General features: G+C 28.8%; 1 long non-coding RNA gene and 1 other non-coding gene across 2 annotated transcripts; both read left to right on the forward strand.

Moving 5' to 3' along the window:
• Nucleotides 1-257: 257 nt before the first annotated feature.
• Nucleotides 258-330, forward strand: TRNAR-UCU. The gene has a single exon. It is a non-coding gene; the product is annotated as a tRNA-Arg (tRNA).
• A 7,037-nt stretch (nt 331-7,367) lies between these two features.
• On the forward strand, nt 7,368-8,037 carry LOC124933483. The gene is made up of 3 exons (XR_007098972.1): nt 7,368-7,478; nt 7,635-7,700; nt 7,776-8,037. It is a non-coding gene; the product is annotated as an uncharacterized LOC124933483 (long non-coding RNA).
• The last annotated feature ends 19,751 nt before the right edge of the window (nt 8,038-27,788 follow it).

The following is a 27,788-nucleotide window of genomic DNA, read 5'->3' on the forward strand; positions in this document are numbered from 1 at the left end:
AACAAATGATAATCAAATAAGACCTAAATTTTAGGTCGTCTATAAACTTATTATTTAAGACGGGGAGAAAAATATATATTCATTATTATTTAAGACGGGGAGGAAAATATATTCAAAATTTTAAAATTGACTACTAAAATTTTATTTCCCCTCACAAAATATAGAAATTTAATCTCAATGTTTGTCATAAGTCATTAACTCAATGTTAAAACATGTTTATTTTGTAATTTAAATAAAGAAAAAAAAAACAAACACAAGCACCCGTGGCCTAATGGATAAGGCGCTTGACTTCTAATCAAGCGATTGTGGGTTCGAGTCCCACCGGGTGTGCTTTATTTTTATTATTTTATTTTAAAAAAATCAAAAGCTTTTCTTTTTTTCACTATACTTTTTTTTCCTTTAACAACAATTGGCGTCTCACAAACACCATAATTATGTTGATGATAGTATATTTTGTTCATAAAGTTCTCATTTACATTACATGCAAAAAAAATTCAAGAAGAGTTTATAAAGGCATGCTCGGATTTGACACAAATCAAGAGGGAATAAATAATATATTAAAAATAATTATTTTTACTGTTTTTTTAACGCCTCATTATTAAGTTTATCGCTCTTATTATAAAAATAGTAAAAAAAAGTAATGCAAAAATAGTAAATGCTTATTGTCATCCGATATTTTTACTGACACGCAAACCGAGGTTTAAACTTCTCGAACCTCGAACTTTTCCAAAAAGAAACGCACAAAATTTTTTACGGGGTTACAAATATATATAATTACCACTGAACATACTAAATTAAATCATTCAAATAAATATTATAAACTAAAAGTAAATATTATATACTAAAATTAAAATAATATATACAAATCAAGGGAATAAATAATATATTAAAAACAATTATTTTTACTGTTTTTTAACGCCTCATTATTAAGTTTATCGCTCTTATTATAAAAATAGTAAAAAAAAGTAATGCAAAAATAGTAAATGCTTATTGTCATCCGATATTTTTACTGACACGCAAACCGATGTTTAAACTTCTCGAACCTCGAACTTTTCCAAAAAGAAACGCACAAAATTTTTTACGGGGTTATAAATATATATAATTACCACTGAACATACTAAATTAAATCATTCAAATAAATATTATAAACTAAAAGTAAATATTATATACTAAAATTAAAATAATATATACAAATCAAGGGAATAAATAATATATTAAAAACAATTATTTTTACTGTTTTTTAACGCCTCATTATTAAGTTTATCGCTCTTATTATAAAAATAGTAAAAAAAGTAATGCAAAAATAGTAAATGCTTATTGTCCTCCGATATTTTTACTGACACGTAAACCGAGGTTTAAACTTCTCGAACCTCGAACTTTTCCAAAAAGAAACGCACAAAGAATTTTACGGAGTTACAAATATATATAATTACAACTGAACATACTAAATTAAATCATTCAAATAAATATTATAAACTAAAAGTAAATATTATATACTAAAATTAAAATACATTACATAAAATTAAAATAAAATACATTAAATAAAAATAAAAATTAAATATTTTATATAAAAATTAAAAAAAAAATACGTTATATAGAAAATAAAAATTTATATGGAGATTTTTGTTCATGTGAAAAATAGAGTCGATATAATTTTCCATGTTCACATATTGTGGCAGGTTGTTTGACATGCGTCATAAAGTGAAATAGTATATTGATGCCACAATTTATCAAACACGTTATAAAATTTAGAAGAGTAATGATATATACAACACCCTTATACAACACTCTTATACAACACCTTCATATAGCGCCTACCTCATTTGGCAAAAAAAGAAAATATATCTTAAAAAAATACAAGAGAGAGAAAACTAGTTTCTCTTTCTTGTCTACCAAATGAGGTAGGTGCTGTATATATCATTACTCAATTTAGAAATATGAGTCTAACCCATTTTTAATCGAGCATATTGAGCGTTTCAATTTGTAAATAATTGTGAAATGTATGGTGTTCTCATTGTCGATGTAGACATGAAGAAGAAGACGAAAAAAGAAAGGAGTTAAAGTTTGCATATTCGAACTGAAATGAACAACTCTAAAAAAATGAGAATTTGTGGACGATTCAGACAAGAAGAACATATAAGACGAAATTTGCGATATAATAAACTCATTTTATTTTATATAATATTAATTATGTATTTTATTTTCTATATAAATATAAAGTATTTTATTTTAATTTATAATATTTATTTGAATAATTTAATTAGTATGTTTAATTTTAATTATATATATTATATTTATAAAATTAAATAAATATGTGTATTATTTTAACATATTTTATTTTGGGACAGCGAATTAAGTATGTAACCCGTAAACACACTTAATCATTTAACTGGGCACAGATCTTGCCGCTTGACGGCTCGAACCCAGGAACTTATGGTTAATATCCACCTCTTAAGTATGTAGCCCACAAACACAAAAACAAATACAATCCTTTAACAAACTAGGCTAATAAGACTTTAGAATGGGACAACAAATTAAGTATGTAGCTCGCAAACACACTTAAACATTTAACCCAAGAACTTAGGGTTAGTATTCATCTCTTATTTTCGCTAGGCTAGAAGAGGGGATGAAAAAAATGACACAATGGATTAAATATATAGCCCGTAAACACACTTAATCATTTAACTGGGCGTAAAATTTACTGACTGACGGACTCGAACCCAAGAACTTATGGCTAATATCCACCTCTTATTGTCGCTAGACTAGAAGAGAGGATAAAAAAATATAACAACAGATTAAATATGTAGTTCGCAAATACACTTGACTATTTAACAAAGTGCAAAATTTGCCGCCTAACGGACTCGAATTTAGGAACTTATGGTTAGTATCCATCTCTTATTTAACATATTTTATTTTTATATTAATATAATATATTTTATTTTAATTATTTAATGAAGTATTATTAATTTTAACTAGCACGTAATCCGTGCATTTGCACGATTAATGATATAAAACCTAGAAAAAATTACGGTGAAAATGTGATAGCATTTTTATTTTTATTTTTAACATTTTATATATAAATTAATTAGTTAAGAAAGTTGAATTTATATTGTTAAAATGTTTCGCGTTCATCAAATTTGGTGTTAAATTTAAAATATAAAGTCTTATTATTCTTGTTTGTTAAAGGTTGTACTTGTTTTGTTAGGTTGTAAGTTTGAAACATATTTATAACATTTTTTATTTTATTTTTAATCGTTTTAAGTTTATGGGCGGGTCAACCCACAATCCAACCAAAGTATCAATTTACTCTCATATATATCCAAATTAATCACATGTCTCGATCCGACAATTCGGACACTTTAAAAAAATAAAAATGGTATTATAGAAAAATTATTTGAAATATTCGTAGATAAGGAATTGTCCCTTATTTGAATAACCTAGAGAAAAATAATAATAATTAGGGATAATTTTAATAAAGTGATGATTTTTTTAATAAAACACTTTGCCTAGTTCAATTTGAGTTATTTCAATAAACTAAATTTAAAAAATATAATTTCACCCCTCTTTTCTATTGTATCATACAATTTATTATCCGAAAAATATTAAAATATTTTTTATTATTTTATTATTATATATAAATATTTTTTTTAAGTCTTTTATCAAAAATTTTTATACTTTCTTAAAATTACCATCAACTATTATTTTTTTCAAATAATTCAAATAATTTAAATAATTACTATTTGAATCAGGCTTTAAATGGTACTCATATATATAAATGAAAAAATAAAAATAAATAATATTTTATTATTTTATATTAATGAATTAAAATTACGAAAATAAATGAAATTAAATTTTAGTAATTTTATTTATATAAATATTCAAACCGAACAAAGTTAATTCCAAAATAATTGTTGCCTTTGCAGTCCACTGGTCATGATCTGGCATGAAACGTGGCGCCTCCATGATTTTCCTCTTCCGATTTTACCCCCACACTCTCTTTCTACTGCCGAAGTAGTAATATACTGTTCTTCACCTTCCTCCAAGCAAATCCTCCTCCCAATGGAACTGCTATCTTTCTTTTCTCCCCCAAAAGAAACTTACAACTTCATGGAAATCGCGCTCGACTCCAACACTAGTAATAATACTTCACTGAGTACGTCGTTTGTGACGGTGGTTTCGGCGGTTAGGATTAGCGGCGAAGACGTGGGTTGTGTCGGTGATGGAATGGTGAATATTGAGATAGAAGCGGCGGAAGCTTTGGCTGGTTTGGCACATTCATCAGCTTGGCGGGTTAACGAAGAAGAAGAAGAAGAAGAATTGCTGAGGAGTTCTTCAAAAGAGGGAGATGTATCTCTTTCGCCGCTTATGGGTTCTGGAAAGGTTTAATCTTTACTTATCTTGTATTTTTGTTTGTATTTGATGATCTTCAAAATTTACAACTAGATCTCTGATTTATAGCTAGTTTTGGACTTGATGCCTTCATTTACATAGATATTTCAAAATTTAGTAGTTTGAAGACGAGTCCACTTATCAAAGATTTGATTTTGACATCAAACCCTGCTTTGCCCTTGTCAGAATCCTCTGCCTCTAGTGTTAAAACACAGTTTTTTTTATGCAGGAACTGCTCCACTATTTTAGTAACTGCTAGCTGTTATTCAGCAAGGAAAATTAGGGTTCTAAGTGAGAAGAGGTGATGGAAAAAAAGTGGAGATGGTGTGAGAACTTAGGTTCACTATTTCCATCCTGCTACATAATGTATTCAATATTTACAAGATTGCCCACAAATCATTTTCCCTACTTCTTTATTCTTAACAACCTCTCATCAGTTATGCCAATGTAGATATCATGTACAGAAAAATATGAAAGGTAAACGTTTATCCATTACAGAGTTTGCAAATTGTGTATAGTTAAGATATTCTATAGTTACAACTACTGATCTAGATAATACTAGTAAAAAGTTGTGGTAGCTTTGGGGACAATGTGAACTTGTTAGCCATTGATGTTATTTGGAAGCCGGGAAATGTGATGGTATCTTCCCAGGACCTGAGAACTAATTTAATTTAAACATTTTTAGTATGAAAATAATATTTTCAATTTATATGTTCAAATGCTGTTCTTTGTGATTCTTTGTTCAGGACATGAGAACATTTTTTTTTTCATTTTAATAGGATGCATCTCCTCTGAGTGTTGAGCAGCATTACCGAGATGTGGACAGCAACAGGGAGATAACAGAAAATGGTGGAAGAGATGTTAATCTCCATAATAGTCTGTTGCCTCCCACCATAATTTCCCCTCATCTTAGTGTGGGCAAGTCGAGACAACATTTGAATGAGGTATATGGAGACTGTGATATCTCTTACTGAATACACCTTCATGCTTGCTAATTAAAGCTCTGAATGTTATAGGCAGAAAAAGAGTCTCGAAGGCTCCATAGAGTATTGGCAAACAGAGAGTCAGCTGGACAAACAATTCTCCGCCGCCAGGTAAGCACACTTTTAATGTATTCTTGAGTATAATAGTTAGGAAGGAAGGAATCCAGCCTGGATCACCTCAAACTTGTACAATTTCCATTCTTATACTTTATGGACCTTTGCCACTTTCTGTGCACCAGTTAAAAGGGGTGAATTCCATTCAGAGACAAAACAAAGCATCATAACCGTGTAGCTAGGACACAATATTATTTTTTCACCACTTATCAAGTAGTGAAATTGATTTGTCTGTTAGAATAGTTTTGATAAGTGTGGATCAATAGGCCTTCTCAGAGACTATATCAGGAAATAGATGACATCTGGAAATCCTAAGCAAAAACATGGAATGCGAAAACTTATATATGCAATCACTATAAACTCCTACCATCCAGCATATCTTACAATCTCAAATGTTCTTTGTCTTCCTTAGGGGCGAACAAATGGTAAATGGTTAAATCTGATCCATATTATATTTATCCTATCTGTAATCCAAACCATTACATTGATTAATACGGATTGGACTGGGTATAGTTTGAATAATCTAATTTAACATTTTTTAATTCTCAGTACTTAATATGTTTATTTTTACTTTCTTTTTGTTTTGTTTTGTTAATTTAATGTTCAGTCCACTTTTTCTTTATAATCCACTTAATTTAAAAAAAGAAAAAAATATTATTAAATTTAAGTTTTTTAATAATACATTTTATTATAATTAATTTGGTTAAAAACGTCTCTAATTTGTTAATACAATTATTGAAGTATGTTTTTAAATCAAAATTTTAATTGACTAAATAAAAATTTGATGGTTACAAAAAAAACTGGTTGTGGCATAACTGATGCTAAAAAAATAGAGAAAATCAATTTATTCTGGTGAAACACAATTTAGGGAAAAAATTGGAAAATGTATTTTTGTTTAGATAATTTGGACAATCCTAATTCAATCCGAAATCAATCTAATCCGAACTCAATCCAATCCGAAATAGTTAATCCAAATTAGTATTTTGGATTCGGATCTGTTTGGATTTTGAATTTATCCAAATTAGTATTTTGGATTCGGATCTGTTTGGATTTTGAATTTATCCGTTAAATGCTTATTCCTAATCTTCCTCAAGTCTTTTGCTTAGAAAGAAAGTGGATGTAAAAGAAGAGTTAGAGTAAGAAGACTATCCAAGTGAAGTTTGAGTGCAAGATGTGACCCATCTGTTGGTTTGAACTTCTTTTATTGCCTTGTATTTAAATTCAATTTTACTGTGTGCTTGAAGTGATGCCATTGGTGAAGAAACAAAACTAGAATTGGTCTCATGAAACAATATAACCAGTCAAATAAAAATAATTATATAGCCTCACAATTCAAAGAATTTAGTCACCAATGATGAAACTGATTTAGAGGCCCAAAGAATGGTCAAACCATTTAAGAACTGAATAATTGGATAAGATAGAATAAATTGAATAATTGGATAAGATAGAATAAATTGGATAAGATAGAATAACAGTAGGAAGTTGTAAATGTGAATGCTTGATAAGGACATGGACAAATAAGAGAGAAAATGGAGTGCCACTAGAAATAAGCAATGCCTTGGGTATTATCATAAATTGTCCAACATTATAACCATGTGACATGTGTAAACACAATGTGGATCTAATTTTTATAAATCTAAACAAATACAACATTCAATATAATACTCTCCCTATGCCGTTGTCATATGATCATGAAGATGTGTTTCCCGTCTTGTCCAATGTTAGCATTTCTAGTGAAGAAGAAATGTTTAGGGTTTAGGTCTCAGTCATCTTCAAAGGGCCATACTTTAATGTTAAATTTCTCTGGCTCATATGTTTATTTAAGCTTTAATGCTGAATTTCATTGCAATTGATGGGTGGGGTATCTCTATATTTTCTTTACATTGTTCATTTTTGTACTTCAATTATTGCTTGTATTTTTGGTAGGCTCATTCCGAGGAGTTGAGGAAATAAGCTGCTAGTTTAGCTTGGGAGAATGACGACCTGAAAAAGGTAAAATCTACACCAGCCAATACTGCTGTTCTAAGTTGTTTTCTTCGTTAAATTTTCTCAAGAATTTTCATTGGGAACTATTTTTCTCTTTTCGGTAGATCTTGTTTTCTAGTATTGTTTAAAGTTTAGCGACTGTATTTTTTCAAAATGTTGAAGGAAAAGGAGCAGGTCAATCAGGAATATGATGATCTGAAGAACATCAATGAAAGCTTAAAAGTACAGGTGAAGTATAGATGGATTGTCTTTTCTAATTTCAATTAAATACACTTCTCTTCTGATATTGCTCTTATATTTCAGATCGGCAGAAGGGACACTGTGGAAGAAACCAATGTAGAACCAAAGTCAACCCCCCCTAAGACATCCTCTTCTCGATCTGCCTGTCCTCCGCCTTTTCTATATAATCAACAGCCATTTTTTTGTCTCCTCTTATTCAATTACCAAATGGGTCACAAAATGGCATCTCTGTTGGACCAACACTTCCAACTTATAATGTTTCTTCTGAACAAGAGAATAATGGTTCTGGAATTGCATTATGTGTTTATCCATGTGCGTGGTTCATGACTCCAACTGATCATGGTGATCATCTTCATATATGGCCATTCAACAATCCAACTGATCATGGTGATCATCTTCATATATGGCCATTCAACAATCCTTCAGGCACAATATTTCAACAATCCTTCAGGCACAATGGTGATATTGAAAAAGTAAACCAAATCCTTTCATTTGATTTGTTTTATTTTTGTTAATTAAACATCTGTCTTCACTTTCCTTCAAAATCGTTTCACTCTCCTTCAAACCCATATCTTTCAAAACCTCTACCAACACAAATCATCTTCATTCTTAAAATGTTTTCACATTGTATTGGATGGTTTTAAAGTGTTTTCACACCACCACCAACACAAACCATCTTCATTCTCCTTCAAACTGTCATCTATCTCAAACTCCTTCAAACTTTCATTCATCTCAAACTGTTACCGACAACGACGTGGTGGACGTGGGGGCTGAAGCCGCGAGAGAGAACGACGAAATGATTTATTTCAAACAGTTATTACTAAATCTAATCGCTCAAAAACAAATATTTTGTTTGAAGGATTTAAATAAGTTTCAAAACGACATGATTTACATCACCCCTCTTTATTGTCATGCAATAGTTATTCAGGTTTTTTCAGAAATTTACACCGGCTGGAGGGGATAAATATATATCAGATTCTCTCTCGATTACTAAAGTAACAAAAAATGTGAACTAAAAAAATATTAATTACTATGAACGGGATGTGGTTCCATCTCCAACTACTTAGTGGTTAAATTTAGAAGTATTTTTAAAGTAGATGTTTCTCTTTCATCTTGTTTGTATCAATTTCAATTATTCTCTTCTTCCAGAGCATAGATAGATTTCTCCTCCGTAGTCCATCATCGTTAATTTCAAAATGTGTATTCCCTACATCATCATCTTCATCCCCCGCTTGATTATCTTCATCCACTCCTTCCTCATCATCTCCATCATCATCTATTTGTCCTAAAATAGACTTAAATCGATATCTTCTACTTCGTCTCGATCATCAATGGTCATTTGGAGTCAGAGATACAATGATTACAGAAAAGAGATGAGTTCTGCATTACAATCAAGTAATACAAGATTCTTCAACTGAAGGTTCAAAGCTAGATACATACTCATTTTATGGAACGAATCTTCAACTGAAGGTTCAAAGCTAGATACATACTCATTTTATGGAACGAAGTAGAAAATATCGATTTATCCCCCTCCAGCCGGTGTAAATTTCTGAAAAAGCCTGAATAACTATTGCATAGCAAAAAAAAGAGGGGTGATGTAAATCATGTCGCTTTGAAACTTATTTAAATCCTTCAAACAAAATATTTATTTTTGAGCGATTAGATTTAGTAATAACTGTTTGAAATAAATCATTTCGTCGTTCTCTCTCGCGGCTTCAGCCCCACGTCGTTGTCGGTAACAGTTTGAGATGAATGACAGTTTGAAGGAGTTTGAGATGGATGACAGTATGAAGGATAATGAAGATGGTTTGTGTTGGTGGTGGTGTGAAAACACTTTGAAAACCATCCAATATAATGTGAAAACATTTTGAGAATGAAGATGATTTGTGTTGGTGGATGTTTTGAAAGATATGGGTTTGAAGGAGAGTGAAACGGTTTTGAAAGAGAGTAAAGACAGGGGAGAGTGAAGACAGAGGTTTAATTAACAAAAATAAAACAAATCAAATGAAAGGATTTGGTTTACTTTGTCAATATCACCCATCAATCCACGTAAATGCAAAGTCCAGCTTTGCATATATTAGGACCCGTATGAAATAACTTTTATTATATAATTTTTTTTAATAATTATTATTTTTTAAATAATTAATTACTCTTTGTCTGCTCATATATAATCCAACAATTTAACCCTTTAACCACACATATTTTTTACAAATTATTTAATTAGTCACCTTTAATTTAAATTGATTGAAGATTTTCTCATTTTTAGTTTAGGGTTTATAATTTTTTTTTATATATAATTGAATTGTGTATAAGAAAAAATATTATCAATATCAAAGGACATTCAAATTAATACAAAAATGATTACATTTGCTAAAAATATTTAATTTTTTAAGTCACAATCTATTACACAAATAATAGTTTATATTTTTTAAACTTAAAAAAATTATATTTTGATTTTAAACATATAGTTGTTACTTAATATTAAATCTTAAATTAAGAAATATTAAATAAAATAATTCAAATTTTAAAATAAAAGTTTGTATGAAAAATAAAAAATTTGGATAAAAATTCAATTTCAAGAATGAGAAGTTCCTAATAGAAACCCTACACAAACAGAAGAGCTACACAAACAGAAGAGAAGAGAGTGAATGATATTTTAAATTGGGTGATAGAAGGAGTGATATGAAGAGATTTGATATAATGGATGGATTTTTAGTTTTGTCAGCTCATTAAATGAGATCAAATGATGGTATAGCCTCGTTCAACAAAATAAAAATAAGGGAATGTTTGGAAATTCGTTAAGACATAATATATTAATGAAAATCAATTTATTAGGTTATGATCAAAAGATTTTTCAAATGATTTAATTAATTTATATCGTAATCAAATTATATTTAAATTAATAATATACAACTTTTTTTAAATATAAATTTTATTTTAATTAATATTATAACATTAAATTGGTTAAATATTAACTTTTTATTATTATATTAAAAAGTTGGTGTAAATATGGAAAGAAATGGGTATTGATAAAAAAAACTTAGACCATTTATTATTTTATTATTGTTGAGTCATTTATATGTTATTAAATAATTAATTACTTATATTTAATTAAAAAATATTATTTTTTAGTTAGTTAGTTTATTACGCAAATGCTTAACACACGAAATTTAAAAGCCCAAACATGGTTGAGATAGTTTAGTAAGTTTAATCAGTACCAATGTTGTTTTCTTTTCATTTAAACTGAGTAGTATCATAAAAATAATATTAGAAAATCTTTTTCTGCACAAATATCATTATACTGTATTCGTTTCAGAAAAAAAAAATAAATAAAAAAAAGTAAAAGACAATTGGTCAAAGATATGTACTGTCATTTGTTATTTTAAATTGAAAAAAAAAAACAAAAATTAAATAAATAGTCAAATATTTAATTTATTAAATAATTATTTAATAAATATTTGAGTTATATTAATAGTTATGATAAATAATGGAAATAGTATTTTTTATTAGTTTTTCATATATCTGGTTAACATTTTCATTATTAATTAGATTAATAATTAAGTTTCATCTTTGAAAAATAATTAAAATTAAATAATAGATGTTTAGGCAATTCCAAATTATAGTTCAAATCTTGGTCAACGGCATGAATCTTCCAAATGAATGTTTGAAAAAGCAAAAGCTTGTTTGATTTAAAGCTATTTGGATTAAATAAAAAATAATCCCTTAGCATCCATGATCCATCCATTTAATAAATAAACAATTTATATTATCATTCAAAATACTAAATTATCACTTCCCCATTGCAGTAGCTCTAGAGGTATTACAGCTGATAGTTGGCTTGCATTCATGGATCGATTATTAACCATGGAAGAGAAGGATTATATTGAAAAGGAACGATTGAAAGAAAAAATGATTCAATTGCTATATATATACTATGACTCTCTAGACGCGCCTAAAATTGGAAAAAAAAATTCGTGGTTCCAAAAGAATTGAAAACCGAGTAGTACCCTCATTTTATGGAACGTAGTAGAAGCTATCACTCGACGTCTATTTTGGGACAAATATACGATATTGTAGTGGAATCATTTCAAGGCGAAGGAGAAATTGGACAAAAAGGTAATTTAATAATAACACTTCATATAAATCATCATTATTTTTTTCTTGTGCTAAGTTCTAACCAAACATAATACATTTGTTGTTTATCTAGAGATATGAAAATTGCCTAGTTTCAATATACAACCTCCTCAATCATCAATGGTCATTTGGAGTTAGAGATACAATGATTACAGAAAAGAGATGAGTTCCGCATTACAATCAAGTAATACAAGAGGAAGTTCTTCAATTGAAGGTTCAAAGCTAGATACAGACTTCAATATTAATGAAGCTGCAAGCCAAATCATCAAGAAATACAAACAGGTTTGAAGTTTGTTTTTTCATTTTCAAACACTCAACCGAGTATCTCTGCAATAAAAATTTACCCACAAGATACTCAACCGAATATATGGAAGGTTTTTTTTATTTATTTATTATGTTTCCTAGTTTTTACCAAACAAAGATTTTTAGGATAAAATCTAGGTAAAACCCAAATAGACCCTTTTATCAAACAAGCATTAGAGATTGTTTTTTTAGTTTTTACATTCAAATTTCTACATTGTCGTGAATTAAAGAAGAGACAAAAGAGATAGAGGCACGCCTCGTTCTTTCTGAAAATGCAAGTAATTTTAGAATTTCACTTTTGTTTAGGGTTTTGATTCATCTCTTTTGGGTATAAATAAACCCTTTGTGCTATTCGATTTTAAATATATTTCAATTCGAATAGCACAAAGGGTTTATTTATACCCACAAAAGAGGAGTCAAAATCGTACACTTTAGAAGGACACTAACTACCTCTTGAACATAGTTGTTGATCCTAGAGGATCTATATTGCAATATTTTTGGGCATATAGGCTCTTCCGCTCGGTCCTAGAGATATTTTTCTCAATAAATGACCTAAGATCGGCTGCTTCTGAAATTGCAAATAGTAATTTTGATAGGGACATGTATTGGTCTCCAGAAATTCTCAAGTAAAGTAAAGTAATATATATATATATATATATATATATATATATATATATATATATATATATATATATATATATATATATAAAAATTTAAAGTGTTCAAATTGCCGGTCAAGACATGCGATTAATTTGGATACGTATGTGAGACAAAATGGATACATTGAATCAAATTTTTACCATACACATGATAGTAAGTTAATGGTATGGGTATAACTTATATCAAAAGTTTTTTTATTTAATTGTGATTTTTTAATTAATAATAAAGGAAAATATATTTATTAAAAATTAATTAACGCGTAATTAATTATTAAATTTAAAAATAGTATAAGAAAAGTTAATTATCTTTTTAACACTATTTTATATTTTTTAATAAATAATTATATATATAATTCTATTTTTATTAATTATTTTATAATTTATATAATTATTTTATAATTTATATAATTATATATTATATAGAATTAAATCTCTTTACAGTAATATCCGATAAAACAATAACTTAAGTAGTAAATTTCGTCGGTCCCAACTTGGAAAAATGTTATAAAATAATATTCTCGCTAAAAGCATATTAAAAAATTAGAAAGTTATTAATGGCCCAAATAATATATAAATTAATAATGTCAGAATTATATATATATATATATATATATATATATAAATATATGAGTTACAAAATTCAATTTTTTTTAAATATGAATCTATAATAGCTTATTTCTTCCTTCCACCAAAACCAAAATTAACCTCATCCTTGACTTTATGTAAAGCATATATAATATTTAAAAATAAACAAAAAAATAATTAATAAAATTATAAATAATTAAAATTTTATTTTAAATTAAATTCACTTAGCCAATATAAATATTTTACCTTTTCTAACTTTCATAGATTTTATTCTACAAACAAATTTGATATTAATTTAATTATAAAAATTTAATTTTTTAAAACTAAATCAATATATAATTAAATTGTAATATTATTTATACTATTTTTAGACATTTTATTTTACTAGATACAAAACTAATTTGATTTCACCATAAAGTGTTCGATTTGTTCTTACAAAATATTTAATTGATTTTTTCATTATAAAATCTCGGCATATCATCAATATTTAGTACAAACAGGATGTTACTTGTATCATAGTGATATTTCGGTATACATATATTTCGGTATAATTTTCCTATACCGGAACTTTTGATATTTCGGTATAATTTTTCTATACCGAAACTTTTGATACGATATACAGTATGAAAATGTCAGTATAATTTTTCTATATCGAAACTTTTGATACAATATACAATATGAAGAGAGAAGATAGAGGATGGAGAAGTTGAGAAAAATGAAAATAACTCGACTATATCAGAATTTCTGATTATTCAACGACTATTTATATTTATATTATATCAATTACAAAATGAGTAAAAAACTATTATCTATAGTATAAATAAGTCCTTAAACTTATAATCAACATAATGTTTAGATGAAAATTAATTAATCTAACTAATCAATACCAAAATAAATAATATAGTTTATTAATTTCTTTAACAAATACTTAGCAGTTAATTAAATCCCTAACAATTTTACTAAATTCATAACAACTTTGTTAAAAAAATGTTTACAAATAAAATAATTTTTATTTTATTTCTTCAATGAGGATCACAAAGAGGTGAGTATTGCTTATTTCAACTGTGTAAATTTCATTTTTATTTATCCTTGTAATGCAATGACATTTAATATTAACAATCATATATTAACTCTAGATCAAGATTCACACATCTAATCTTGAACTGTATATTCGACGACAAAGGATTGTTCAAGTATATCCCTTTAAAAACTTCTTTTTGAGATGTGAGTTTACTTTGATTCTCTTGGATTAGGGCTCTATCCAGATGAATTTTGCGTTTACCCGCCTGATTTTCTTCATGTTCTTGAGCCACTTAACCCCTCCTTTAAATACTTCATTCTGAACTATTAATTTTACTTTGATTCTCATGGAGTTGAGTTCTATTCTGATGAATTTTGTGTTTACCAGCCTTATTTTCTTCATGTTCTTGAGCCTTTTAGCCCATCCTTTAAAGACTTCTTTCTGAACTGTCAATTTACTTTGATTCTCTTGGAGTGGGGCTATGTCCAAATGAATTATGCATTTACTAGCCAAATTTTCTTCATGTTCTTGAGCCTCTTAGCCCCTCCTTTAAGGACTTCTTTCTGAATTGTCAATTTTGCTTTGATTCTCTTGGAGTAGAGCTATGTCCAGATGAATTATGTATTTACCAGCCATGATTTTCTTCATGGTTTTGAGCCTCTTAAAATAAAATGTTAGAAATACTTTTGATTCTAATTCGGGTTTTTATCATGTCCTAGGCGATTGTAAATAACTATCGCATTCGGGAACATGATGCTCTTCTTGAACATAGATAATTACATTTGTCACCAAGGACATGGATCAAAACCAATTAGAATCCAAGGAACTTGTAACATTTTTGCGTTAAGAGGCTCAAGAACATTAAAAAAATAAGCTTGGAAAATGCAAAATTAATCTTGAAAAGCCCCACTCCAAGAGAATCAAAGTAAAATTGACACTTTAGAGAGAAGTTCTTAAAGGAGGAGGGGCTATACTAGAACAATCATTTGTCGTCAATGTCGAATATACAATTAAAGATCAAATGCGCATATTGTGTTCTAGAGTTCAAGCCAATCCCGAACAATGGGTGACATATCAGTCCAATTGAGGAAACACGTATCTCATAGACAATCATTATTATTTCTCAAGCAACTTATAATCAAGCACGATGTTGTAGAGTCAAATCCATAAGAATTGACAGTTGGATAAGGCATTTAATATTAACAATCACTTATTAACTTTGGTACAAGATTCACACATCTGATCTTGAACTGCATATTCAACGACAAATGATTGTTCAAGTATAACCCTTTAAAGACTTGTTTCTGAACTGTGATATTTATTTTGATTCTCTTGGAGCGGGGCTCTATCCAGATAAATTCTACATTACCAGCCTAATTTTCTTCAGGTTATTGAGCCATTTAGCCCCTCCTTTAAGGAATTCTTTCTAAACTGTCAATTTACTTTAATTCTCTTGGAGTGGGGCTATGTCTAGATGAATTTTGTGTTTACTTGACCAAATAAAAGAGATCTTAATTGAAAATTTTATATGATGACAAAGCATGAGGTCATGTATGTGTAAGCATCTCATTTTCCTTCTTCATAGTGACATCCTTTTGGAAATTACCACATTAAGCATCTCATTTTCCTTCTTCATCGTGCCATCCCTTTGCAAATTACCATATTTCCATGTAATTTCCAAATCCAGAACAAAATGGATGCATACTTGGGCTGGATAGTTGATAAGTCGGGCTACGAACTACCAAACCACGTATATGAATAACGAAAGTGATGATAATGAACCTAGCTACAACAAGGTATAAGCCCCGATGCGTCATTCTTCACCTAAAACTTCTAGTTTGCTTTTAAAGGCAAGGGATAAGTCATCTGAGGCAATATAGGGAAACATGTGTTCAATTCATGAGAAGTAGAGCTAGGGTGCACTAAAAAGGATGTACCACGTACCAAAATATTCACACCACAAGGAACAATTCAGTACTTGCCTCAAACCATCATTCATTTCTCATGAAGTAGGAAGATCTTTAGAAGGGCAATATAAGTCGTAGAAGTTATCTAGAGGTGCCTTGGACTTTAAATGAAGAGAATTCTAGCTAAGTTTCTTTATTATGGATATATGACCTACCAAATTGACGACATAAAAGTCAACTACTAGTTGGTACCAACCACATCCCACCATGCACCATGTATCAACCGAGAGATATCACGCAACCCAATAGTGATAGGTTTAGGATATTGAAGCTTCAACCGACATGTCACTAAGATAGGGTTCACCATGCGGGATGAGACACCTACGAAATTGATAGCTTGAGGATCAGCTACATGCATGTAGTGGCCTCAACCTGTCACTAATAATGTGTCAAACAAGGTATGTCGCATAAGCTGGAAGTCGTAGTTGAACATGCTCGATCTTTAACAATAAAGAACAAAGGCTATGGTGAACCAAATTGCATGAATGACCTTACAAATGAAATAAATAATAATAAGATTTTATAAATAATAATAATATAAATAAATAATAATAAGATTGCATGAATGACCTTACAATCGGTCACTCACCATGTGTAGGTCTAGAGAGTGCCCGTAACTTTTAGCCCAAGTTAGAATGTCGGTTAATTTCCTAGGGTTCCTAAGATTTTAACAAGTTTAGAGGTAACAAGAACTACATGAGAGAGAAAGTGGAGCTCTTACGTCGCCTCCTAGAGAATTATGTCATTATAGATTCAAGCTCGTTAGAGTTCTCTAACCTCGTTGTAGAAGCTTGCATCGCTACTCTAGAAACCTTAGGAGAACATTCATAACTCATTAAAAGTATCATTTAGTCCTTTTAAGTCTTCTAATCGATTGTAACTTTAATATGGAATATAATCATACGTTTCTCTTTCTTCTTGATTTAAAGAGTTTAATTGTGCAATTGATCAATTATTGTTTATATCATTGCTCTTTAGTTGTTATTTGAGTGATGGATTGAGCTTGATTGTCCGTTTATCGTTGATTTTGTATTTTAGTTTTGGCCAAAAAGTTGATCATCAGAATTTAACCGTTGTTCTTGAGCTTCGGTTCAAGAACGATGGTCCTCGTGCGACTTAATATACGTTTTATAACCAATTAGAAGTAATTAGGCATGACGATAATTATATTTCAATCGTATGATATTAAGAAAATTAAAAGAAAAACTAATGAACGATCGGACAAATGTTTAGTTTGTGCATTTGGTCGCGCATTTGGCCGCCTAATCGATGTTTAATTTTGTATGATGTGAACCTTCAAAGATTTCAGCGTAGTTAAGATCGATTGAATAATAAAGGTTAATTACATTAGTGAAAAATGCATCATTAGCAACAACCTAATCCGTCGTTAAAAGCCATAATATCGCTGCTAATAACTATTAGTGTCGATGAACAAAATCATCTCCCGTTGCTAAAAAGTTCAACGTTAAAAGATAATGGTTTTTATCGACGGTGATATTCCCCTAACGCCGATATTTATAATTCTTGCTCTCGGGTTTTTGGAACATTTCTGATTCTTTTATTAACGTTGGCGCTCCCTAACGCCGACGTTGATAATACTTGCTCTCGGGTTTTTGGAACATTTATGGTTCTCTTATTAACATCGGCATTCTCTTAATGCCGACATTAATATTGCTCTTTATCAACGTCAGTTCTCCCCTAATGTCGATGTTGATAATGCTTACTCTCGGGTTTTTGAACATTTTTTGTTCTCTTATTAACGTTGACATTCCCCTAATGTCGACGTTAGTATTGTTCTTTATCAACATCGGCATTCCCCTAATGCTGACGTTGATAATGTTTGCTCTCGGGTTTTTGACATTTTTTTATTCTTATTAAACATGTTTCATATTTTGTTCTACTACTATTAGTAAAAAAATCATTCATAAATAAAAATGAATTCTAAATTATAAAAATCTCAAATCGTATTAATACAAAAATCTCAAATCGTATGTTAATCAAGACTGGTCCAGGGAGGAGGGGGCATCCTAGACATAAACGTCTGTATAGCCTCTTGTTGGGTATGCATCATCGAGCACATCTCTTCCATTTCACATCCATGTTGCGCCATCTGTTCTTGCATGTTCCTGTTCTCCTCGTGCAACGCTGTCATCTCTTAACGTTGAGACACCCGTGTGTTGTTGATGCTCGAGAAGTAACTTCCCCATTGATCCGCTCTGATCTGCATTTGATGTACTCTCAATTCTATCCCGCTCACCCTCCTATGTTCCTATGTTCCTATGGTCCCAAAGCAGACTCAAACACATCCAATGACGACATATCGAGGTTTTCTTCTAGTCGCTCGCGCATCACATTCTACAATCATTTTTTAACAATCTTAGTAATTTTAAACTTAGACATGCAAACTAAAATGATAAAAAGGATTATAACCTATGACGACATGTTGAACATGCGGAGAAGGCACGAGAGTCGGATCCTCGACGATCGCTTTCCTAGTATACATATGTAGGAAGAAGTCTTCATAACTAGGGGTGTGTCCAATGTCCCTCTCCTATACAAATAACATACAAACCATCTGTTAGATATTATGAAAATTTAATACTCTTACTAAAACTTACTATTTGTTACTCCACTTGCGAAAATGGATTGCTATCGGTGTGGTGGGTGTATACCAATTTTTCTCTATTGCCGACGTTGGTCGTACTTTTTTTCTGTAATTATAAGATAGTTATAGTTGTTGGTTAATAGTCGATTAAACATATAATGATTTAAAAATAACTATTATACCTTAAATTCAATCATGAAGTAGCGATGGTCAAAGAGATAATTCTAATCTTCGTCGTCGAATTCAGGAGGAGGTTATAATTTGATTTCCTCTTCATCGCCATTATGTGGTTGGATGTAGTCCCTCTTATTCGTATATCTCCACTTATTCCATGCTTTCTTCACACATGACATTGCTCTATCTCTATAGTTTTTAATGGGATGGAATGAAGACTCGAAAGGATTCTGAAAAATAACAACAAATTTTAGGATTATAAAAGCTTCAAATTATAATATAACACCTTTAAAATATCAAACTCATAGAGATGGACCGCCATATATGGTATAACTGGGCATGTGATAGATCAGATCAATTTCAAAATTTCGTGTGAAAAAGAAAGATATTTCAAAATGAAAAATGAAAAAAATTACAAATTCATAGTATATTACAAAACATTTTAGCACGTTTTCAATCGATAGAGCAATTTCAACGAGGTAATAGTCGTCTGTTATAATCTTTTCCAGATTAACTCCACCAAATTCACTGTTTCCATACTCCAAGCTAAACATAGCTCAGTTCTCTTTGTCCTTAAAGTTTATTAAAATATAGGTTGTGTTATAGAGTGAATATGATTTCTAATTGTAAATTGTACTGTCAAATTATAAGGAATGTCATTTCAAATTGTAAATAGTTTTCTACTCTAAAGTTTCGAAAGAAATGATCTTACAAATTAGTTTTCCTAATGAATTTCCCTTCTCCATTAATCATCATTACAATGATGGACTCGTTTACTTTTTAAGACAAACATAATACAATAAGTCAATGACTCGATAATACTGATGTCCATCAAGCTTCCCCATTGTGAACTTACAGGCTCATTGAGATCCAATCCTACTGATACCCGACTCATGTTTACTCCTTCACTTCCTGAACGAGAGAAGTTATCCAAAGGCAAGTCATGGATCCCAATGTCGAGAGAAATATAATGCTGTAGAAAGAAAGGAACTATCAACATTAGGGATCCTACAAATACTCAAACTAACTCTCCTTATTGAAGTATACAACAGCTACAACATGTAGTATCTAATTTTAAAAAAAAAATAATCTGAAAATTTTGAAATCATAAAGTCTTTGAAGTTTAAAAGATAAAATTAAGAACCTAAATGACAACGAATTTTTGAGGGAGCCATTCTGGACTTGGTTTTCTATAAGATATTAGAATATTTGAATCATATAGCCCTTTTTCCCACAACCGATCAAGTTTCTCACTTCGGCCAAACAAATTTAGGTGTTTGATGCAAAACTGCAAAATAGAAGTAACAGATAAATCAAATAAAGCAGGTAAGTAATTTGATTTTTCCTAAAATTTATAGACAAACCCTTACATTCCAATCACCAATGAAAGTGGTCTGCATGTGTTCCTATTTCAGAGAGAAAGAGAGAAACGCGAAATCGACATTGAATTATCTACATTAAAGGAAGTAATGAAAGGTTCTGTCATGAAGCATCACATAGCTTATGGGTGAAATCGACATTGAAGTTTATTTTGGCTGTGACTCAAGAAAGTTCTAGGAGAGGGGACTAAGAGACGAGATGATTCAACTGAACAATAATGAGAGGAGGGACTGTGTTCGTGGTCATAGTCTTTTCCAGAAAGTTCCAATCGCTTCGATCTCGGACAGATCTGTTAGCCATGATCTTCTTATTTGACTATTTAAGAGAGAGAGAGAGTCATGAGATAGAAAAATGTTTATATATTAGAGTATTAGAGTTTGCGCATATTATACTTACATGTATTACATATTACGCGTAAGTGTACGCTTATTACATATTCAACATAAGTGTAATACGCTGTAAAAATAGTCGAATGGGCAAAACAGATATTTCGCAGGCCGAAAATGTCATTTTTGAAAAGTTTATCAAGCATGGGTCATTTTTCGAATTTGACCCAATATTAGGGTCATTTTTTGATCATTTCATCAAATTTACCCTAGTTTAACAAATTTTTCCATAATTACCTCCAACCCATTTATTTAATTGGAGAGCTTCACTAACAAATTCAAAATTGAGAATTTAGTTTAAATGGAGGATGAATGTCGTACCAAAATTTACTTTAAGTTATAAACTTTGTTGAAAAAATATTAATTATATATTGTTATTAATTATATGTATTTAAATAAAAACTAATTAAATAATAATAATAATAAATAAATAATAATATAAAAAGTTATATTTTAATTAATTTAATTTATTTATTTAAATAAATAATAACTTTTCTATAATTTAAATATAATTTTTTTTTTCTAGTAAAACTTGTTTAAATCATAAAATTTTACTCTTGTAAATTCAAATAGCTAGAGTTTATCTAGAGTAGACTCATTAGTATTTATAGGGATGACAACGGGTACCATATCAATCGGGTATTGAAGTGTCCATCTTCGAATCTCATTTTCATTTTACTACCTGACTCCGAATCCGATGGGTATCTCTATTTGCATCTCATCCTCGATTCGTCGGGTACCCGATCTCTAACGGATACTCCATTACTCGATTAAATATGAATTTATATTTATTATTTTCTAAATATACTAACTATTAAAAATACAAATGAAAATATTACTTGCATTGCATAATTATATTATAAAAGTTGACAAATACAACAACTTTCCTGTTATTACATATTAGATTCAACAAAAACGAGAGAGAAAGTTGAGAAAAGTTAAAAAATTGTTGAATTTAAAAATAAAAAGTGAAGAGTGAATAGAAAGAAAATATTTTGTTACTAAATAAAATGAAGATTAAGAGTTACGAGAAAGATAAATTAAAATATCTTAGAGTGAAGTGTGAATATGAGTAACATAAATTATATATTTATTGTAAATTTCTAATGATGGTAATGATGTGGTATTTGAAAAGTCATTTTAAAATTTAATAAATATATATATATATATATTATTAATATTAATATTTTGGGTATCGGATTTGAGTTTCGCACACTCCCTATCTCTAACCTCGAACCCAATTGGGTAATATTTTACACTTCTCATTCTCGACCCCAATCCCGAACCCTATTAAAAATACTTGAACCCGACTATCGGGTACCCACGAGTATCAGGTATACAATTACATATTATCATCCTTAAGCATTTAGCATACTCTAATCATAAAATCCTATGATTTTAAGATTTTAAGAGAGAACTCATAATTTTAATATTCTTGTTTCAATGTTGTTTTTTAGGTCTTTATTTTCTTGCACATTTTATTTCATTTATGTCTCTCTAGTGTTTATTTGTATAAGAATAATTATGATAGAGAGAATACATTTGATGTCATGAATAGTGTCAGGAATGATATAACTATACGTGAGTGGATTTAAAAAATGAAATTTCTCTCATATTAAATTTAAGTCACAACAATCTTGATACCATTTATGACACCAAATTATTGTTCTATATATTAACTCTTTTATATATTTATCCGTTTTAATTATGATATATTAATGATTTATTTTTCATTTTTTTACTTACAACTAATAAGGATTAATTCCTTACATTGTTTAATCTAATTGATTTTGCTCTTTGGGTTATCATGAATTCAATCATTTCCCGTTTTGTGGGTTAAATCGCTTGTCATAATTTTGGATATATATGATGATTTTTCCAAGTTGCACAAGTGTTCGTCCCTCTTTGAACTTGATGACAAATCAACGAGGTAGACGTCAATCTCTTTATAAATCATTTCATTTAAAATAGAGGTTACATCCTTCTAATACTCTAATAGGTAGCACTAACATTCTTTAGTCTGAACGAGATGACTCAGTAATAAAATGTGCCTTGCTCGACAAAGAAGGGAATCTAATTTTTGTTCTCTCGCACCTTCAAGAACTAAATGTACCATGTTAATGTATTTAAAAATGAGAATAATTTGTGTTCAGCCATGTCATTAACCAATGTGTTGAGAGGTGGTGCACAGTCGTCTTTGGGCAATTCCTCATTCAAATCTCAATATTGCATGCAAACTCTGATTTTTTTCATATTTCTTCGGTAAGGATACAATGTTAACAATGAAAAATCTAAGAATTAGAGTTATGTTTGGTTTGAAAAATATTTGAGTTGGGCTTAAGAAAATAAAAGAGAAAAACTAAGTGAATATTTTATTAAACTGGATTAAAAAAATTAGGAAATTACTGAGTAATGTCACGTTATAAAATTTGTTCCCAAATTTTAGTGGCTCATTATGGATACTCCGCGATAAGTTTTGCGTTCATGTGTTTTTTAACCTCTCCTCCAATCTTCTCGTTCACTCGCATTTTTGAAAATCTACTTCACTAACTTTTCTTCAAGAAAAGATAAATTTATTGTTGCTTGATTTCTAGATAATTGCTACATAAAGGCCTTTATTTTGTTTATAAATTTCAATTATATCAGGGCATTTGTAAGTGTCATTTTTTCACATATTTTTAGAAATCTCATCAATATTTAAATTAAATTTAATCACAATTTAATATATATATATATATATTTATATATGTGGTATATTATTTTTCTAATAGAGGTCGAGTATTTTAAAAAATCTCTTAGTTTCGGAAAATTTCAAAATTAAACAAATGATAATCAAATAAGACCTAAATTTTAGGTCGTCTATAAACTTATTATTTAAGACGGGGAGAAAAATATATTCATTATTATTTAAGACGGGTAGGAAAATATATTCAAAATTTTAAAATTGACTTCTAAAGTTTTATTTCCCCCTCACAAAATATAGAAATTTAATCTCAATGTTTGTCATAAGTCATTAACTCAATGTTAAAACATGTTTATTTTGTAATTTAAATAAAGAAAAAAAAACAAACACAAGCACCCGTGGCCTAGGCGCTTGACTTCTAATCAAGCGATTGTGGGTTCGAGTCCCACCGGGTGTGCTTTATTTTTATTATTTTATTTTAAAAAAATCAAAAACTTTTCTTTTTTTACTATACTTTTTTTCCTTTAACAACAATTGGCGTCTCACAAACACCATAATTATGTTGATGATAGTATATTTTGTTCATAAAGTTCTCATTTACATTACATGCAAAAACAAATTCAAGAAAAGTTTATAAAGGCATGCTCGCATTTGACACAAATCAAGAGGGAATAAATAATATATTAAAAACAATTATTTTTACTGTTTTTTTAACGCCTCATTATTAAGTTTATCGCTCTTATTATAAAAATAGTAAAAAAAGTAATGCAAAAATAGTAAATGCTTATTGTTATCCGATATTTTTACTGACACACAAACCAAGGTTTAAACTTCTCAAACCTCGAACTTTTCCAAAAAGAAACGCACAAAAAATTTTACGGGGTTACAAATATATATAATTACCACTGAACATACTAAATTAAATTATTCAAATAAATATTATAAACTAAAAGTAAATATTATATACTAAAATTAAAATAATATATACAAATCAAGGGAATAAATAATATATTAAAAATAATTATTTTTACTGTTTTTTAACGCCTCATTATTAAGTTTATCGCTCTTATTATAAAAATAGTAAAAAAAGTAATGCAAAAATAGTAAATGCTTATTGTCATCCGATATTTTTACTGACACGCAAATCGAGGTTTAAACTTCTCGAACCTCGAACTTTTCCAAAAAGAAACGCACAAAGAATTTTACGGGGTTACAAATATATATAATTACAACAACATACTAAATTAAATCATTCAAATAAATATTATAAACTAAAAGTAAATATTATATACTAAAATTAAAATACATTACATAAAATTAAAATAAAATACATTAAATAAAAATAAAAATTAAATATTTTATATAAAAATTAAAAATAATACGTTATATAGAAAATAAAAATTTATATAGAGATTTTTGTTCATGTGAAAAATAGAGTCGATATAATTTTCCATATTCACATATTGTGGCAGGTTGTTTGACATGCGTCATAAAGTGAAATAGTATATTGATGCCACAATTTATCAAACACGTTATAAAATTTAGAAGAGTAATGATATATACAACACCCTTATACAACACTCTTATACAACACCTTCATATAGCGCCTACCTCATTTGGCAAAAATATATTTTAAAAAAATACAAGAGAGAGAAAAATAGTTTCTCTTTCTTGTCTGCCAAATGAGGTAGGTGCTGTATATATCATTACTCAATTTAGAAATATGAGTCTAACCCATTTTTAATCGAGCATATTGAACGTTTCAATTTGTAAATAATTGTGAAATGTATGGTGTTCTCATTGTCGATGTAGACATGAAGAAGAAGACGAAAAAAGAAAGGAGTTAAAGTTTGCATATTCGAACTGAAATGAACAACTCTAAAAAAATGAGAATTTGTGGACGATTCAGACAAGAAGGACATACAAGACGAAATTTGCGATATAATAAACTCATTTTATTTTATATAATATTAATTATGTATTTTATTTTCTATATAAATATAAAGTATTTTATTTTAATTTATAATATTTATTTGAATAATTTAATTAGTATGTTTAATTTTAATTATATATATTATATTTATAAAATTAAATAAATATGTGTATTATTTTAACATATTTTATTTTGGGACAGCGAATTAAGTATGTAACCCGTAAACACACTTAATCATTTAATTGGGCACAGAACTTGCCGCTTGACGGCTCGAACCCAGAAACTTATGGTTAATATCCACCTCTTAAGTATGTAGCCCACAAACACAAAAACAAATACAATCTTTTAACAAACTAGGCTAATAAGACTTTAGAATGGGACAACAAATTAAGTATGTAACTCGCAAACACACTTAAACATTTAACCCAAGAACTTAGGGTTAGTATTCATCTCTTATTTCCGCTAGGCTAGAAGAGGGGATGAAAAAAATGACACAATAGATTAAATATATAGCCCGTAAACACACTTAATCATTTAACTGGGCGTAAAATTTACTGACTGACGGACTCGAACCCAGGAACTTAGGGCTAATATCCACCTCTTATTGTCGCTAGACTAGAAGAGAGGATAAAAAATATAACAACAGATTAAATATGTAGTTCGCAAATACACTTGACTATTTAACAAAGTACAAAATTTGCCGCCTGACGGACTCGAATTTAGAAACTTATGGTTAATATCCATCTCTTATTTAAAATATTTTATTTTTATATTAATATAATATATTTTATTTTAATTATTTAATGAAGTATTATTAATTTTAACTAGCACGTAATTCGTGCATTTGCACGATTAATGATATAAAACCTAGAAAAAATTACGGTGAAAATGTGATAGCATTTTTATTTTTATTTTTAACATTTTATATATAAATTAATTAGTTAAGAAAGTTGAACTTATATTGTTAAAATGTTTCGCGTTCATCAAATTTGGTGTTAAATTTAAAATATAAAGTCTTATTATTCTTGTTTGTTAAAGGTTGTACTTGTTTTGTTATGTTGTAAGTTTGAAACATATTTATAGCATTTTTTATTTTATTTTTAATCGTTTTAAGTTTATGGGCGGATCAATCCATAATTCGACTCAAGTAATAATTTACTCTCATATATATATCCAAATTAACCAAATGTTTCGACCCGACAATCCGAACACTTTGAAAATTAAACATAATTATATATATATATATATATATATATTATTTTATATTTATAAAATAAAGTTCGGTAACAGATTTAGAGAGACAAAAAGGTAATTAACAGGGTTATTAATAGGTTTAGAGATGATATTAAGTATTTTGGGAATGAAAATAAAAATGGTATTATATGAAAATTATTTCAAACATTAGTAGATAAAGAATTGTCCTTATTTGAATAATCCAGAGAAAAAATAATAATAATTGAGGATAATTTTAATGAAGTGATAATTTTTTTTAATAAAAACACTTTGTTATTTCAATAAACTAAATCAAAAAAATATTATTTCATTCCACTATATTGTATCACACAATTTACTAACAGAAAATATTAAAATAATTTTTATTTTAAATTTTTATTTATTATTTTATTATTTTATTATTATATACTAATATTTTTTTAAGTCTTTTATCAAAAATTTTTATACTTTCTTAAAATTACCATCAACTATTATTTTTTTCAAATAATTCAAATAATTTAAATAATTACTATTTGAATCAGGCTTTAAATGGTACTCATATATATAAATGAAAAAATAAAAATAAATAATATTTTATTATTTTAAATTACGAAAATAAATGAAATTAAATTTTAGTAATTTTATTTATATAAATATTCAAACCGAACAAAGTTAATTCCAAAATGATTGTTGCCTTTGCAGTCCACTGGTCCTCTTCCGATTTTACCCCCACACTCTCTTTTTACGGGAAATTTGATCAAATAACCTCAAAGATGAGGTTATTTGATCTGATGGTAAGTTGATAATTTTATTGCGCTCGTGGTGATTTTATTTTTTTTGGACGATTTTGCCCTTGCCGCGAAACGCTAAGTGACTTAGCGTTTCGCGAAGTGACGATATGTAAAATGTCCAGATTACCCTTACTATTTAATATAACCTCCGTACTTTTTTTTCATTTCTTTTCTTCTCCTTCTCTCTCTTCTCGCTCTTCTCCTCCTTCTCTCTAAACTTCGGCGGCGGTTCGTTCGAAATCC

The sequence above is a fragment of the Impatiens glandulifera genome, chromosome 4 (genome assembly GCF_907164915.1).
Source record: "Impatiens glandulifera chromosome 4, dImpGla2.1, whole genome shotgun sequence".
NCBI lineage: Eukaryota > Viridiplantae > Streptophyta > Magnoliopsida > Ericales > Balsaminaceae > Impatiens > Impatiens glandulifera.